The sequence below is a fragment of the Pan paniscus genome, chromosome 18 (assembly GCF_029289425.2).
Source record: "Pan paniscus chromosome 18, NHGRI_mPanPan1-v2.0_pri, whole genome shotgun sequence".
Classification (NCBI taxonomy): domain Eukaryota; kingdom Metazoa; phylum Chordata; class Mammalia; order Primates; family Hominidae; genus Pan; species Pan paniscus.
Window position 1 is genome coordinate 34,871,972 of NC_073267.2, and position 18,843 is coordinate 34,890,814.

The following is an 18,843-nucleotide window of genomic DNA, read 5'->3' on the forward strand; positions in this document are numbered from 1 at the left end:
ACTCAGGAGGCTGAGGCAGGAGAATCACTTGAACCCAGGAGGCAGAGCTTGCAGTGAGCTGAGATCGCGCCACTGCACTCCAGCCTGGGGGACAGAGTGCAAGATTCTGTCAAAAAAAAAAAGAAAAGAAAAAAAGTTTTCAAAACTAGAAACAAAATGCACAACAATGATTTCCCCTCCCAGGAAACCCAATCTCTTTAACATTTTGGGTACCTTGTACTTATCCACAATTGGCAGCCTGATTGGTCCATCAACTGATCTATTGAAGTTTGGCAAATTATCCAGATATGGAATAAACGGTAATCCACTGAGAACATAACAACAAAGCCATTAAAGGAAGTCAACATAAATATCAAAATGTTAAGTTACATGACTATAAACAGCTTATAAGAATATTTTCATTCTACTCATGTATTCTTCCCATTCAACCACTTTATTATCCATTTCATCTCACTTATTCCACAGAAAACTAAAAATATTATAAAACTGCTCAGTATAAGGCTTCCTCATAAACTTATTAAAATTTAGAGAAATATTTTATAGCAAATAGCCTACATGTAATAAATTGACTATACTCTATTACTTTTTATGGACTTTTCCAGCTATGAAACCAAGATTCTATAAAATAATTTCCCCTTTAAACATACAGTATTGGCTGGGTGCAGTGGCTCATGCCTATAATCCCAGCACTTTGGGAGGCCGAAAGGCAGGTGCATCTCTTGAGCCCAGGAGTTCGACACCAGCCTGGGCAACATGGTGAATCCCTGTCTCTACTAAAAATACAAAAATCAGCCGGGTGCAGTGGCATGTGCCTAGTCCCTACGACTTGGGAGGCTGAGGTGGGAGGATCTCTTGAGCTGGGAGGCAGAGGTTGCAGTGAGCCGAGATCATGCCACTGCACTCCAGCCTGGTTAACAGAGTGAAAACCTGTTTCAAAAAAACAAACCAAAAAAAAGAAACACGGAGTTCAAGAATAAACTCGTATTTATGGTCATTTGATTTTCAAAGAGGGAGCCAAATCAATTCAATGAAAAAAGAATAGTCTTTTCAACAAATTGTGTGTAAACAATTAATATACAAAAACAAAACAAACCTACACATAGACCTTACATCTTACACAAAAGTTAACTCAAAATCAAATACATATCTAAATGTAAAAAACTTCAAAAATAAAACCTTTTGTGCTTCAAAGGACACCATCGAGAAGTGAAAAAAGGCAATCCATAAAGTGGGAGAAAATACTGCTATAATCATATTGTAGCTGATAAGGGACTGGTAGCCAGTATTAAAAAGAACTCTTAGGACTCAGTAACAAAATGACAACCCAGTTTAAAAATGGGCAAAGATCTTAGTATTTTTAAAGCCAAGGTTACATTTAATATTTTCTTAAATTACTTATAAAGATATATGCTCAATAGCATATGTTAACATGTTACTCAGCATATGTCTTTATAAGTAATTTAAGTAATAACATCCTTTTCCTTTTTAAAAAAAGGAAAAAACAGTTACTCACATGTACCAAGGACAGAAATCCGACTGCTCTTTGAGATTTGCTCCAGTAAGTCCTGAGCAGGGCATAAAGTGAATGTCCTTTTTGGGATTGAAGCCAACTTTTTTCAAAAATGGCACGAGTTTCTCCTTACATTCTTCATATCTACAATTATAATGTAACCAAAATAACTCAATTATAATGTAAACCAATAACTCTAGTTTCCTAAGTAAACAGATTAAGGTTTAGAAAAACCCTAGAGAAAAAGTCGTACAATAACAAGACCATCCTTAATCCCACTAACATAAAATACCAGACATCTACGCTCACCTCTCATTGCTCCAATTTACTGTTGGATCATCCATCTTATTAATTAGCACAATTAGGTGTTTTACACCTGCTGTCTTTGCCAACATTGCATGTTCTCTTGTCTGTCCTCCTTTTTCAAATCCAGTTTCAAACTCTCCTTTCCTGGCTGAGATTACCTAATTCCAAGAAAGGAAACAGTTTACTCCTTCGCCTTCAGGCATACCCTTATGGCAGTAAAACATCTTTCCTTTCAGTTATATCACGAGTTTTTTTTTTTTTTTTTTTGCAAGAAAATAGAAGCAAACGAGTTTTGACGTACCTGCTTTTGAATGTCACAAATCAAACAATGTCTAGATGCTTCCAATCCCCCACATTCCCAAAATCTAGTATACCTGCATATTTTAAAATTCCAACATTTACTTTCTAGCTATTGTAACTACAAAGGAAAAAAAATTGTGATCTACTACCAGTACATTGTGAAAAGCGCAAAATGACTGAAGACGGTATGAAACAGATGGTTTCCTATTCATTTTTTACCCATGGTGCCTAACGGTGGGCTTGGCATTTAATGGAGACTAAGTTCTGACATGGTAATAGATAATAGCAACAGGAGAGAAAAGGTGAAACGTATTTTCAGAAGTAAATCAAATTTTGAAGATTTCTTGAAGAGAGATTAGTATGATGAAAACTGTGACCGTGTACATCATTATATTTCACTGCAACCTGAATTTGAGCTTTTAGAAGATAAATTCAAATTTAAAGATATAAGCAGGGCTACTAACAAATATACAGATGGACTGGAAATGTCTTTCTTACCAGCACAGCCAAATCAGCTTGAGAGGCACCACCAATCATATTTGGGACAAAACTCTTGTGGCCAGGGGCATCTAGAATTGTGAAATGCTTCTTTTCGGTTTCAAAATAGGCACGACCCACTTCTACTGTATTACCCTTGTCTCGTTCTTCCTGATTTGTGTCTAAGGCCCAAGACAAGTACCTGAAATAATTTTTAAAAAAAGAACAATATTCCTAAGAACATCAGAGTTTTTAGGATATTCTTCACCATTAAAGATATAATGGATGACACACAACACCTAAATCACGAACAAGATTGGTGAAATGAAAATTGAGCCGGGCGCGGTGGCTCACATCTGTAATCTGAGCACTTTGGGAGGCCAAGGCGGCAGATCACAAGGTCAGGGGTTCGACACCAGCCTGACCAACATGGTGAAGCCCTGTCTCTACTAAAAATACAAAAATTAGCCGGGTGTGGAGGAGCCCACCTGTAGTACTTAGGAGACTGAGGCAGGAGAATCGCTTGAACCTGGGAGGAGGAGGTTGCAGCGAGCCAAGATCGTGCCATTGCACTCCAGCCTGGGCGACAGAGCAAGGCTCCGTCTCAAAAGAAAACAAAGAAATTGAAAGAATAGGGCTGGGCGCAGTGGCTCACGCCTGTAATCCCAGCACTTTGGGAGGCCGAGGCTGGCAGATCACCTGAGGTCAGGAGTTCGAGACTAGCCTGGCTAATATGATGAAACCTCATCTCTACTAAAAATACAAAAGTTGGGCATAGTGGAGCACACCTGTAGTCACAGCTATTTCGAAAGCTGAGGCAGGACAATCGCTTGAAGCTGGGAGGTAGAGGTTGCAGTGAGCCAAGAACGTGCCACCGCACTCCAGGCTGGGCAACAGAGGGAGACTCTGTCTCTCAAAAAAAAAAAAAAAAAAGGGCTAGGTGCAGTGGCTCATGCCTGTAATCCCAGCACTTTGGGAGGCCAAGGCAGGCGGATCACCTGAGGTCAAGAGATTGAGACCATCCTGGCCAACATGGTGAGACCCCATCTCTACTAAAAATACAAAAATTAGCTGGGCATGGTGGCGGGCGCCTGTAGTCCCAGCTACTCGGGAGGCTGAGGCAGGAGAATCGCTTGAACCCAGGAGGCGGAGGTTGCAGTGAGCTGAGATCGCGCCACTGCACTCCAGCCTGGTGACACAGTGAGACTCCGTCTCAAAAAAAAAAAAATAAAATAAAACTGAAAGAATGTATTATTTTGATTCAAACCCTTAGAGCGTTTGTATAAACGCAGTCAATTATACCATCTAGAACTTTATGACAAGTTGACTACACAGAAAGACTAACTACAAATGCCAATATCACTGTGTGTTAAGTGATAATGAGCTCCCTTATTACTTCATTTTTATACTCACATGGCACAAAATACAACACAAATAATGGCTGTCTTGAGAGTCAAAGGGTAATAATAAAACTTTTTTGGATGGACGCTGTGGCTCACGCCTGTAATTTCAGCATTCTAGGAGGCTGAGGCAGGCAGATCACAAGGTCAGGAGATTGAGACCATCGTAGCTAACACGGTGAAACCCTGTCTCTACTAAAAATACAAAAAATTAGCCAGGCGTGGTGGCGGGTGCCTGTAGTCCCAGCTACTTGGGAGGCTGAAGCAGGAGAATGGCGTGAACCCAGGAGGTGGAGCTTGCAGTGAGTCGAGATGGGGCCACTACACTCCAGCCTGGGCAACAGAGCCTAGGTCGTGCCCAGCGCCCCTACCCTTCTTCTTTTTTTTTTTTTTTTTTTTTTTTGGAGACGGAGTCTTGCTCTGGCCCAGGTTGGAGTGGCACCATCTCAGCTCACTGCAACCTCTGCTTCCCAGGTTCCAGCTATTCTCCTGCCTCAGCCTCCCAAGTAGCTGGGATTACAGGTGCCCACCACCACGCCCGGCTACTTTTTGTATATATATTTTTTGAGATGGAGTTTAGCTCTTGTTGCCCAGGCTGGAGTGCAGCAGCACCATCTCGGCTCACCGCAACCTCCGCCTCCCAGGTTCAAGTGATTCTCCTGCCTCAGCCTCCCCAGTAGCTGCGATTAGAGCATGCGCCACCATGCCCAGCTAATTTTGTATTTTTAGTAGAGACAGGGTTTCTCCATGTTGGTCAGGCTGGTCTCGAACTCCTGACCTCAGGTGATCCACCTGCCTCGACTTCCCAAAGCGCTGGGATTACAGGCGTGAGCCACTGTGCCCGGCCATTTTTGTAGTTTTAGTAGAGACAGAGTTTCACCATGTTGGCCAGGGTGGTCTCGAACTCCTGACCTCAGGTGTGATCTGCCTGCCTTGCCTCCCAAAGTGCTGAGATTACAGGCTTGAGTCACCGCGCCTGGCCCAATAAAAGTTGTTTTCTTTTTTTTTTTTTTTGACATGGTGTCTCACTCTGTTGCCCAGGCTGGAGTGCAGTGGTGCAATCTCGGCTCACTGTAACCTCCGCCTGCCAGGTTCACGCCATTCTCCTGCCTCAGCCTCCCAAGTAGCTGGGACTACAGGTGACTGCCACCTTGCCCAGCTAATTTTTTGTATTTTTAGTAGAGACGGGGTTTCACCATGTTAGCCAGGATGGTCTCGATCTCCTGACCTCGTGATCCACCCGTCTCGGCCTCCCAAAGTGCTGAGATTACAGGCTTAAGCCACTGTGCCAGGACTAAAACTTTTTAATAAAATAAAAAATAACTGTCCTCAGATATTTTTGAAAAGTGAAAGCCACTAACGCACCATGCGGGAGCAATGGTTACTTGCTAAAAATTGCTTCAATATTACACTGCCAAGCAAAAATTTATATAAATTCAAACCATCCATAATAGTAGGCATTAATTTAGCTTACCTCATCATCTTCACAGCATGTCCTCAATTTTTTATAACAACACTGACTAGCGTTTTTCCCGCTTATTTTAGAGGAATATAATTTTATTTTTAAAAAATGACTGTCAATATCCCATTGAGGTAAGGCTTGCTAACTTTTTAAAAATAAAAGTAACAACGTTAGAAAACAAAAAAGTTGACTGTCTCACCATTCAAAGCCAACCACTGTCAATAATTCCATTCCATTTTATTTCCAGCATTTATTTATATAATGGTCATATCTTAAGTATAGGGATGTTTCCTGCTTCCCCCCAACTGCCACCACAACGCAAGTTCTATTCATGGTTACTATAAATTATGTAAATGTAAGTTTTCAGTGGTTGCAAAATCACCCAATTAAATGGATGGTTTATAGTATTTTCAACAAGTCTATCACCAGATATATGGATTGTTTCCAAATTTCTCTGTGTAAGTTATTAAAGCATTAGGAACTCATCTACTGTGTATTATGAGGAGAGGGGAAATTTCCTTTGTTGTGATACGAGTTTAGACTTCAACAATTTATATTTTAACAGGCTCCAAAAGCACTAAGTGGGCATCGTCTCCTTAAAAGTCATTTATAAGTGTCATAAAAGTTTACTATACCAAGTTTCTCTGTTTTTCTCTTTAGCTTCTCTTTCATACTTTTCAAGCGTCCTTTTGTCAACCATTCCAGTCAAATACCTGAAAACATTTAAAGAAAAAAAAAAGTAAACAATTACTCACAAATTACTCAGTGGAATTAGGAAAACGTGAAAATTGTTGAGAATTTCAACGTCAGAAAATAGTTATTTTATATGTGTGTGTCTGTCTAAAAAATATAAAATATATATATAACATATATAACATATTTTTATATAAAATATATTACATTTTTATATAAAATATATATATTACACACACACACACACACACACACACACATATATATATATATATATATTTTTTTTTTGCGACAGAGTTTCGCTCTTGTCATCCACCTGGAGTGCAATGGCACAATCTCGGCTCACTGCAACCACTGCCTCCTGGGTTCAAGTGATTCTCCTGCCTCAGCCTCCTGAGTAGCTGGGATTACAGGCACCCACCACCAAACCCGGCTAATTTTTGTACTTGTAGTAAAGATGGGGTTTCATTACGTTGGCCAGGCTGGTCTTGAACTCCTGACCTTGGGTGATCCACCTGTCTCGGCCTCCCAAAGTGCTGGGATTACAGGCGTGAGCCACCACGCCTGGCCATATTTTTTTTTTTTTTTTTTTTTGAGACAGGTCTCGCTCTGTCGCCTAGGGTGGAGTGCAGTGGCGTGATCTCAGCTCACTGCAACTTCCTCCTCCTGGGTTCAAGCGATTCTCCTGTCTCAGCCTCTCAAGTAGCTGGGATTACAGGCGTGTGCCACCATGCCTGGCTAAGTTTTTGTATTTTTAGTAGAGACTGGGTTTCACCATGGTCAGGCTGGTCTCGAACTCCTGACCTCAAGTGATCTGCCAGCCTCAGCCTCCCAAAGTGCTGTGAATACTGGCATGAGAACCACCACGCCTGGCCAGAAAATAGTTAAAGTAAAGGAACCACTGGTGGATGCTAAAATTATGGAAAGTGTAAGTGGAAAAAGGATATTTACAGTCTCGAATTAACAAAGTGGCCTGGTGTGGTGGCTCATGCCCGTAATCCCAGCACTTTGGGAGGCCGAGGTGGGAGGATCCCTTGAGGCCAGGAGTTTGAGACCAGCCAGTGCAACACAGTGAGACCATCTCCACATAAATATTAAAAAATTGGCCTGGTGTGGTGATGCATGCCTGTATTCCTAGCTACTTGGGAGGCTGAAGTGAGAGGATCACCTGAGCCCAGGAGTGTGAGGTTACAGTAAGCTATGATTCCACCACTGCACTCTAGCCTGTGTTTAAGAGCAAGACCCTGTCTCTAAAAAAAACAAAAAATCAGGCCAGGTGTGATGGCTCATGCCTGTAATCTCAGCACTTTGGGAAGCTGAGTTGGGAGGACTGCCTGAGTCCATGAGGTTGAGGCTGCAGTGAGCCATGATTACACAACTGCCCTCCAGCCTAAACAACAGGGAGACCCTTTCTCAAAAAAAAATAAAAAACAAAAAATAAAAAATGGCCGGGTGCGGTGGCTCAGGCCTATAATCCCAGCACTTTGCGAGGCCAAAGCAGGCGGATCACAAGGTCAGGAGTTCAAGACCAGCCTGACCAACATGGTGAAACCTCATCTCTACTAAAAATACAAAAAAATTAGCCAGACGTGGTGGTGCATGCCTGTAATCCCAGCTACTTGGGAGGCTGAGGCAGGAGAATCATTTGAACCCGGGAGGCGGAGGTTGCAGTGAGCCAAGATCGCACCACTGCACTCCAGCCTGGGCGATAGAGATTCTGTCTCAAAAAAAAAAAAAAAAGAAAAAGAAAAGGGAAAACAATAACCTTATAGTGGACAATCTTGACAGATGACACCTTAACCAAGTAATCATGACTAATTTCACCAGTAATAAGGAAGTTTTGATGAATGACTATGGTTGTAAGATGTCAACATCAGGGCAGGATGAATGAAGGGAACTTCCTGTACTGTTTTTGCAACCATTCCGTAAATCTAAAATTATTTCAGAATATAGTAGGTTTTTTTTGTTTTTTGTTTTTGTTTGTTTTTTTTAAGTAAATATAAGGTGGGCATGGTGGTGCAAGCGTGTAGTCCCAGCTACTTGGGAGGCTGAGGTAGGAGGATCAGTTGAGCACAGGAATTTGAAGCTATAGTGCGCTATGATCCCCCCTATAAATAGCCACTACCCTCTGGCCTGGGCAACACAGCGAGACCCTGTCTCTTAAAATAAATATAGTTTTATTTTTATTTTTTATAGAAATGAGGGTCTCACTATATTGTCCTGGCTCTTCTTGAAGCCTGGGCTCAAATGATCCTTCCGCCTTGGCCTCCCAAAATGCTAGGATTACAGATATGAGCCACCATGCCCAGCCAAGTAAATTTAAAAATAAAGTAACAAGTAAATGTAAATGTAGGTACTATAGAAAAGAAAAAAAAATTGCAACAATGTTGTCTAGGCAAGTAAGTCTTATTACTTGTCAAAATGAGATAATAATTTCAAAATAGTTCGTTAGTAATGCATACTTCCTTGACTCAATCCAATTCAAAGCTCTCCTTTCCCTATAGCTTTCATCTGTGTTCTCCACGTAGACATCTATAGTGCAGTGCACCTAAGCATTTGCATGTAGAAACCCAGTGTGATGCCACCAAAACTTACAGCCCATCAGCAAAAAATATACACTGTCCTGAAACATAACATCATATGGCGGTGACACTTCAAACACAGAGACCAGGGGAAGGACCCCTGTTTAACAGCCTGTCTTAGGGTCTCTGTTGTGGAAATGTTCAAAAGTAACTGGCAAGATTACCAATGATGATTAGTCAGGTGTGGTTAATCACACCTGTATGCCAGCACTTTGGGAGGCAGTAGAGGTGGGCAGACCACTTGACCCCAAGAGGTCAAGACCAGCCTGGGCAATATGATGAAACACCACCTCTACAAAAAAACACAAAAATTAGCCAGGCTTGGTCGCATGCGCCTGTGATCCCACCTGCTTGGGAGGCTGAGGTGGAAGGATTGCTTGAGTCCAGGAGGTCGAGGCTGCAGTGAGCCAAAATCATGCCACTGCACTCCAGCCTTGGTGACAGAATGAGACCCTATCTCAAAAAAAAAAAAAATTAACTAGGCAAGATGATGGCAAGCCCTCTAGGTCCTCTGATGACACAGTTCAAAGAAATGGGTCTAATTTAGAGAAGCAATTAAAAATTTAGGACTTTTTAGTTATCAAGATTTGTCAATACTAAAATGCATTACTAAAGGCCAGCCACGGTCATTTCATACCTAGGAAATTTCTATAATACGATCAAAAAATTATCTTAGCATTTTAGCTAGTCTACCTGTCTTTTATTAAATCCATATACATTTAAGGAGCTGATGAATGAGGAAAAAACAGTTCCCCCATTCACCAGATTCAAGAGCTGGTTGTCATTATTCCCATGTATGTTATATGCAAAGGAGACCAAGTTTCCCATAATCTAGAGTTCTGTGTTCATTTTTTATTTTTAAAAAATGTAAAAAGCTTTCAGAAACACATTTAACACTAGTAATAATCACATTACAAAAACTACTACTTTTAAAAAAATTAAAGTAGAGACAGAGTCTCACTGTCTTGTCCAGGCTGGTTTCAAACTCCAGACCTCAAGTCAAGTGATCCTCCCACCTTAGCCTCTCAAAATGCTGGGATTATAGGTGTGTTCCACCACACCAGGCCAAAAATCACTTCTTAACATCAGTATTGTGTCCCAGTAATTTTATTTTTAATTTTTCTTTGGGGGACCTGTTTTATCTCCTTTGTGTGACTGTATGAAGGTTTACAATGCCTAAAATTCATTACATCAATTTAACTCTGTTATTTAACAAAAGATACAGACTTACATTATTGGTCCTCCAATGGTTGACTTGCCAGCATCTAAAAGTAACATCAACATGCAAACCATAGGTTAAAACCAAAAACCAATGGCTAAATATGCAAACAACAGCACCCTTTAACATACATAATTAAATCTTCCATATGAATTTGGGGCATAAATCCTAGTTCATTACCCTTCTCCTTTTGAAAATGAGCCTCAAGGCTGGGCTCGGTGGCTCACGCCTGTAATTCCAGCACTTTGGGAGGCCAGCGAGGGCAGATGACCTGAGGTCAGGAGTTCGAGACCAGCCTGGCCAACATGGTGAAACCCCGTTTCTACTAAAAATACAAAAATTAGCTAGGCGTGGTGGCGGCCGCCTGTAATCGCAGCTACTTGGGAAGCTGAGGCAGGAGAATCGCGTGAACTCGGGAAGCAGAGGTTGCAATGAGCTGAGATCACGCCATTGCACTCCAGCCTGGGCGACAAGAGTGAAACTCCGTCTCAAAAAAAAAAAAAACCACTTAAAAACACTTTACTGATAAAGAATTTTTTAACAGATTACTCCGAAAGCACAGTGGCAACAGACTATAAATTCCCCAAGAGAAGTTTCCAAGAGCAAAAGCAGCTGAAGAACTGTGAACTAGATTCAGGTGCTTTTCCTGTCACTTACAGCAAATGAGGTATGTGCTCCTTTACACCTTTTTTTCCCCCCGAGACGGAATCTTGCTCCGTTGCCCAGAGCTGGAGTGCAGTGGTGCGATCTCAGCTCACTGCAACCTCCACCTTCTGGGTTCAAGCAATTCTCCTGCCTCAGCCTCCGGAGTAGCTGGGATTACAGGCTCATGCCACCACACCTGGCTAATTTTTGTATTTTTAGTAGAGACGGGGTTTCACCACGTTGGCCAGGCTGGTCTTGAACTCCTGACCTCGTGATGTGCCCACCTTGGCCTCCCAAAGTGCTGGGATTACAGGTGCCAGCCACAGTGCCCAGCCGCTCCTTTACACTTTCAAAAGAGTTCTTGCTACTAAAAGAAGGGGTACAGTGTTTCATATCTGGGGGGAAGGCAGAGATAGCTGAAATGAAAGACACATAATTCTGTATTTTTTTTCTCACAATTCTGGGGATAGGCCAGATAATTAGAGAATATCTGAGTAAATTAAATAAATTTGTTTTTTGTTTTTTGCTAAACCAGCAACCTGGCAAGCATCCAGAAGTTACTCCAAATTATTGATTTCCTGCTTCACACAAAATTATCTGGTAAGGTCAATCCCATTAAAATTAACAAGTTAACTGAGGTTCACATAAAAAAGGGCACATTTTCTAAGATACTGATATATAATACTATGCTGAACTACCATCAATGGTCAATAGACTAATTATATGTTACGTACAATATACTGAAGTTTTTCTTCCAGCATCTATGCCATTACAGAATTATTCATTTGCCTAAACTTCAGGAAAAAAGTACTTGCAATTTTTTGCCAGCTAAAAAAACCCAGCAAGTTAAAAATCAAGACATTTTCAATTAATTTGCTTCAGTTTCACTAAACATCTCCAAGTAGCTAAAAAGGATGTTCTATGTTTTATGTATCCAGTAACTTTCATTGCTATGAGAGCAGCTTACCTACGTGCCCCATGAATACTACATTTACATGCTCTTTCTTAGGAGCACCTGGCGGTGCAACCACAGACTTAGGTTTTGGGATTTCCTCTTCCTCCTCCATCATTTCATGGGCACTTTCCTCTGGCGGCCTTCCATCTCCCAAGGAACCACCCCCTGGCTCTGCTTCACTGATTTCTTCTTTGTGCTCCCATGATTCTTCTGGAGACATTTCTGTCTCTCCATTTTCTACTGAAGAAAGACATTTTAACTTAGTATTCTGAAAAAGACTTATAATCTATACTTTAAAATACACTAGCTTTAAAATAACAAATGGAAGTTTGCATATAGTTCCATTTCCTAATGCCTAGTGACACATAAGCAGGAAAACCTCTTTCATAGCAGAAATGGGTGACAGCTTTCAAGGCAGACTCACTGCTGGTATCAGATCAGCGGGCACTGACTCACAGGCTGAGATTGCTATTTTAGCAAAGCTTCATTTTCATAATGGCAAACAAAATGTAAATAAGAGTTCTAACATTCCCAACAGCCTAGTTATTCCAGTGTTGAGACACCCTGATAGTAAGAAAAAAAGGAAAGTTTAAAATCGTGACACACGAGAAATATGAAAGGATTTAGGAAATATTTTCTTTTTCCTCTTAAAGTAATAAAACTTTGGCATCAACTTTAATCACGCTGGGAACATGAAACCCTTAAGAATAAAGTTATAAAAAGGAAGAACATTTTTCACCAAGAAAACAGAACGTGTGGCCGAGCATGGTGGCTCACACCTGTAATCCCAGCACTTTCGGAGGCCGAGGTGGGTGGATCACGAGGTCAGGAGTTCGAGACCATCCTGATCAACATGGTGAAACCCCGCCTCTACTAAAAATACAAAAATTTGCCAGGTGTGGTGGTGCGCGCCTGTAATCCCAGCTACTCAAGAAGCTGAGGCAGGAGAAGCACTTGAACCTGGGAGGCGGAGGTTGCAGTGAGCCAAGACTGCACCACTACACTCCAGCCTGGGCGACAGAGCGAGACTCCGTCTCAAAAAAAGAAAACAGAACATGTACAGGTATTTAAATTGACTTGACCATTCCTCCACTCAATTTTATTTGCAATCATTAAGTTTATCAAGGCAGTGTTAGTGCCTAGTTTGTTCTACTTTCTAAATACTAATAGCAAAGACTCAATGTGTCTTAAATGTAGGCATTACAATAATCTTAACACTTACATAATGCACCTTAAATCTTGAGAGTGAAAGAGTTTCATATTACTGTATTAATATGGTCAGAAATTTTCTTACCAATAGGTTCTGAAAGTTCCATGCTAACAGCTGAATTTGAACCTAGACAAGAGATTGAAATATAATATATATTTACAAAACAGTATCTAGCTTTACATACCATAGACAACCTAATGTTTTCTCAAGTAGACTTTCAAAGAGTACATCATTACCTTCACACAATGACTGCTCCTCTTGAGAGGATTCCACAGGTGCTGTTTAACAGAAATAAGTTCTATTAAAAATTGATACTTATCCATCCATTTCACTTATCTTTTAATATGCAGTAAAAACAGAAGTTCAATAACACAACACAAGCCTCAATCAATAACCCCAGATCAATGGCAGCTAACTCAGGCCTTCAAATTAGAAGTCTCTGCTTAACCTACTTTTCAAAATTCTACTAATTACAGACAATTTTGAAACATTTTCAGTAGTTTCAATGTATTCATAAAAACATGCTTATTCTTTTGATTTGCTTTATAAACCTTTTCTTCACAGATACTGCCAAAGTAATTTGCAGCTCAGCACAGATCAAATTAGAGATGTGCTCAACAAATACACATCTACTTCCCGTGATTCTCTCTTGGTAACCCAGCCCAAGAAAGCTGTGATTAGCCCTTTTTTTTTTTTTTTTTTTTTTTGTGACTGAGTTTCACCCTTGTTTCCCAGGCTGGAGTGCAATGGCACGATCTCGGCTTACCGCAACCTCCATCTCCCCGGTTCAAGCAATTCTCCTGCCTCAGCCTCCTGAGTACCTGGGATTACAGGTGCATGCCACCATGCCCGGCTAATTTTGTATTTTTAGTAGAGACGGGGTTTTGCCAGGTTGGTCAGGCTGGTTTCGAACTACTGACCTCAGGTGTTCTGCCCACCTCGGCCTCCCAAAGTGCTGGGATTACAGGCATGAGCCACTGCACCCAGCTGTATTTTTTTTTTTTGTGGAGACAGGGTCTCAGTCTCACTATGTTGTATGGAGGCCTCAGGCAATCCTCTCACCTCAGCCTCCCAGAGTGTTAGGTTTATAAGTGTGAGCCAATGCGCCCAGCTTGTACAGTTGAAAAGGGTGAATTTTACAGTGTGTAAGTTAAATGTCAATCATTTAAAAAAAAAAAAAAAAAAAAAGGCCAGGCGCGGTGGCTCACACCTGTAATCCCGGCACTTTGGGAGGCCAAGGCGGGCAGATCACCTGAGGTCAGGAGTTCAAGACCAGCCTAGCCAACATGGTGAAACCCCATCCCTGCAAAAACACACACACACAAAATAGCTGGGCATGATGGCAGGTGCCTGTAATCCCAGCTACTCGGGAGGCTGAGGCAGGAGAATTGCTTGAACCTGGGAGGAGGAGGTTGTAGTCAGCCGAGATCGTGCCATTGCACTCCAGCCTGGGCAACGGAGCAAGACTCCGTCTCAAAAAAAAAAACAAAAAACAAAAAACAAAAACCTCCTCCTCCAATAAATAAGGCATTCAGCAAATACGGAACACTACAAAACAGAATGTTTCTCTTTAAAATTCAAGTTCCACAATACAATCTGCTAAGTTTTGGAGACAGTGCCTCCTCCAAGTAAGTACTGAGGGCTGCTGGTTTTATTCCATGCTTGTTTCTTAATGGCAGTGAGTTCTGAGAAGCATTAAAGGTGGGATGATGCAAAGAATACCACATCATTACTTTAGAAGCTCTGGCTGTTCTAAAAAGTTCAAGTAACCCTAAAATTACTAAACCAGTTTCTTATCTAACAATAAAAAAAAACTAGGTGCAAATTGCAACTTAAATACATCCTATCAGATAAAATGCTTGTTCTAATATACATTAAGCCTTGTCTTCTATATTTTTATTCACTTGGGGACCTCACTTTTTAAGGAGAATCTCTTGGCCAATTTACTTGGCTCTAGAGAACTGTGCTTAAATGAATTACACTTAAATGGGTTCCACTTAATTATTTCTTAAGGAACCTATATTCTTTAGTTTTCAAAGAGATCCAAGGTCAATACTGAATCCCAAGGTCTGACTCTCCAGGCTCCTTCAACAGCTTTCCCGGCATGCAGTTTAAAAACACACCCAGCACAAATTTCGGCTATGGCTTAACTAAAGAACAGAACATGCTAGCCCTATTGTCCACTTCCTCGCTATCAAAAAAACCTTGCAAACTTTTTGGTTCCCCCTTTGTAAGTTCCAATCCAGGTGTTATTTCCTATTTATCCCCCTGCTTTTTATAAGCACTGATTGTTCTCCGATGCTGGCTTCTTATGGACGTAATAGTCTGGAACATGCAATCCAACAGTCTCAATATAACCCTGGACCTCAATTTAGAAAATCAGTTCTTTTCCAAATAGACATCCTACATAGGATAATTTTTTAAAAACATGAACTGGCATTTTGGTACAAGCAATTGGTAAAGTCAGTAACACCAAAATAGTTTTTTGATTACAAACAAGAAAGCTGACCATGCTGTACGGATTCTCTTACTGACAGCTACTTCCCTACAGGTTTTCGTATCTCCAATTTCTAGCACTGTCAAAGAGAAAAAGATTAGGTGTAACTACAAATTAGCAACTATCAGGAAGAGAGAAAGCCTGCATAAGAGGTAATACCTAGTCACCAACAGTGACCATTCTAGACCAAGGTTGGTTATCCCCGGATGACTCGCTGGACAGGCTGTAAATGGAGTCCTGAGTCTAGTCAGAGTGGTGCTGGTGGCTCCACAGAAAGGAGGAAGAGCCAAGAAAGAAAATGGCTGGATAAACGGAATCTGCAAAGTAAGGTAGGGAATGGGCACTTTTAGGAGCTGAGAAGTGAACTAGGTTAGGCAGTCAAAATGGCTTGATGGAAGTCAAGAATTACAAGCTAAGCTTCCTTATTCAAGAGGAAAACATTGTTTAGGGCCGTACCATCCTGAAAGTGCTCGATCTCCTCAAAAGAAAACATCAACCACCCACACAAATAAATGCCACTGTCAACAAAACCACCAAATCAACCGTGTTGACGTACATACGTCATCAGAGTGTTTCTCCAGACACTATCCTTTTACCACGAAAGAGCAAACGGTGACAAAAGTTTCCGTAGAAACCAAACTCCTGGAGCACTTTTATAATGTCCACTTATCTAAGAACCACCACAATACAGAACTTTAAAGAGAGAAATCAACAATATGTTCTCACTTAAAATGCGCTGGATGTCATGACCCACCCCACTAACGTCCTGGCTAAATGATGAAAGGACGTTCAGCCTTTTCCTTCCTTTTTCATTTTCTCTTTGAGGAAACACTGATAGTTCCTAAAATAAGCAGCATTAGGAAGAGAATACTTAAGTTCACTCATTTGACATTCCCACAAAATCAGTACCTGAAAGCAAGCTACCTACCACAAAATAAGCACCATTATGAGAATACATAAGTTCACTCATTGGATATTCCTACAACGTCAGCACCTGCAAGCATGCTACCTACGACTTAAGCAACCCCTAAGTACGGGAAGATGTTTAAAAACCAAAGTTAACTCGAAATTTTATGGATTAGAAAATGTATGTCTACTAGCTACGGTCAGAAAGACACGTGAGAACTATTAAATTATAACAAATGCTCAAGTGTCTGAAGAAATAGACTGAATTACTGACGCACGAACACAGTGAGTTATTCCAAGCAATCTGAATAAGGTCAACGATTTTACAGCAATGAAAATTCTCTAAACGTGTCGCTGACAAAGGATAAAAGTGTAAGCTTCACTTTAAAAAGACACAAATCAATATAGTGTCCTATCACACATTAAGTGAGGAATCCTAACTTTGTGGCACTTTGTAAACTTTAGAAGCGTACACAATGCTAAGGGTAAAACAGATCTTGGTATTGACAGCCAAGTTTCTGCCCGATCACAAGGCTGCAATGCATCTTGGGATTCCTTCAGGACGGTTGGGGGCCACGGATAGTTTAAACCGTAATTACAGTTTCAATAGTAGAAAACGCAGCAGAAGACGCTCTCTCGGCTGGGCCTAAGGTGAAAGGAAAACTCGGCCGTTTGTCCTCCCCAACTCCTGGGATCTCTAAACGCCCACCCAAATGACTCCTGGCTCCATCTGTCCTCATTCTGCGCCTCATGGCAGGGATCCGCCGCGGCCCCCACTCCGTCCCATACGGTTCCCATCTCAAGGGGGTAACTGCGGACTCCAGAGCAGGGCAGGGGCGCGGAGAGGCGGCACTCGGGTCCGGGTCTTTGGGCGCGCTGTCCGCTCCCCGCCCGGCCACCGCCGCGGGCCGCCCCGCGAAGGCCGGCTCCCGGGCTCGGGGCGCCCCACCCAGGCAGACGGCGCCACTGTCAGCGCCCCACGTGCCGACCGGGCCCCAGGGCCGCGCGCCCCCGGACCGCACCCCTACGCCATGTGGGCTCCGGCGCCCGGCCTGACTTCCTCCCGCGTCCCCGGGGCTGCCCCGCGTCCCGGGCCTTTACCCGCAGGACCTCCCGCGCCGCTGCCGGCTCCGTGGTTATTGGCGGCGCCGCCGGGCCCCGCAGGAAGGACGGCACGAACTCGGCGGCGTGGACGTTGGGCACGAAGGGCTTGGCGTTGACGTTGAATTGCCGGCTGAAGGCCGCGCTGAGGTTCTCCCGCTGGGCCTCGGCCGCCGCCGCCAGGGAGCCGCCGCCGCCGCCGCACGGGCCCGGCCCGGGGGCTTCCATGTCCGCCTGGTCCCAGCAGTCAGGCGCCGAGTCGCTGCTGCTGCCGCCGCCGCCGCCGCCACTGCCCGGATCCATGATCGGGGGGGCCGTGTGTGTGGTGGACAGAGAGCGGGAAATGGAGGCAGGGGCGCCCGGCCGGGGAGGAGTGGGCAACGCTGACCGAGGGAAGGCGGTGGGGCAGAAGGGCCGGGAGCTAGCGACAAAGATCCCGGCGTCGCCGCGGCAGCAGCTCCAGTCCCGACTCCACACTCGCGACGACGACAGAGGCGGCGGCGGCGGCGGCGGCGGCGGCTCAACCCTCCTCCTCGTGTGTGTGAGCGGATCTCCTCCCACCCAACCACCTCCGACGGCCTCACAGCCAACCCCACGCCCGGCGCGGATTGACCCCTCGCCGCCACCCGTACCTTCGCCTCGGTAGTTCTCTGTTCTGGCCGCCCCCGTTTCCGGCTATTTAGCGCGGCGGGAGGTGGAACTACAAGTTCCGGCAGTGCCCGCGCTACCCCGCTGCGGTTTTCCCGGGGGCCGACGGGAGTCGAAGTTCAGGGACAGGGCGCAACCGGAAGCGGCTCCGGCTCCCGGCAGGCAACGCGAGGAGGCGGAGGTCTGGTGGCCGTTCGGCGGCCCCAGCTGTCACCTGGTGGGGGGGGCAGCGGCAGGCCCTGGTTGGTGCAGCTCTGGGCTGGGCCGAAGACCGAGAGTATTTTAGCCCATAGGAGGGGTCCACTCTGGCCTGCTGGACACAGGCTGGGGGAAAACGGACAGCATCTATAACGTGGGGAAGAAAAATACACTCAGCTCCCGAAAATTCTTGTACTCTCTTTTCACCACCTTTCCTGCGTTCTCTGCCTCACAGTCTCCGTACCTTATTCTCTTTCCACCTTCTTTCTCCTCACCCCCAGCCAGATTTTGCCCTTCATTTCAAAGCCGGTGCAGATTGCAAAGCTGATTTCATTTTATGTAATCATTTCGTGGAAGAAACAATAAAACCGTGAGATATTCCGGCTTAAAACTGCAGTGTGGCTCATAAAGCGCTGGGGCCCAGGCTCTGCCCAGGGAGAAGGGATTGTTAACTGGAAAATTTCCATGACTCACCGTTTGTCTGACTAGTCATATAAAGCCTTCACCCAAATTTTTCCATCCTTTCCTCCTCCCTGCCAAAGGGTTTGCAAATTAAACAGAGGATTGCCGTATTCCATGGTGTATCCGGCTTACCTAACAGGGTTATTTTGGTGAGTCTAGCTTCCTTATGCACCATTACGTGAAGTGGTTTCCTTTTGAATGGTCTGATTTGCTCAAGAATTCCCGTAGTACTTTTCATCGACTGCATCTTACACTTACAGATTAGGTAAACC

The 18,843-nt window shown here is 43.5% G+C and overlaps 1 pseudogene; it reads right to left on the reverse strand.

Annotated features, from left to right (window-relative positions):
• The window catches only part of LOC117976208 (eukaryotic peptide chain release factor GTP-binding subunit ERF3A-like), a 42,004-nt pseudogene extending 24,215 nt beyond the window's left edge, over positions 1-17,789 (reverse strand).
• Between the last annotated feature and the right edge of the window lie 1,054 nt (positions 17,790-18,843).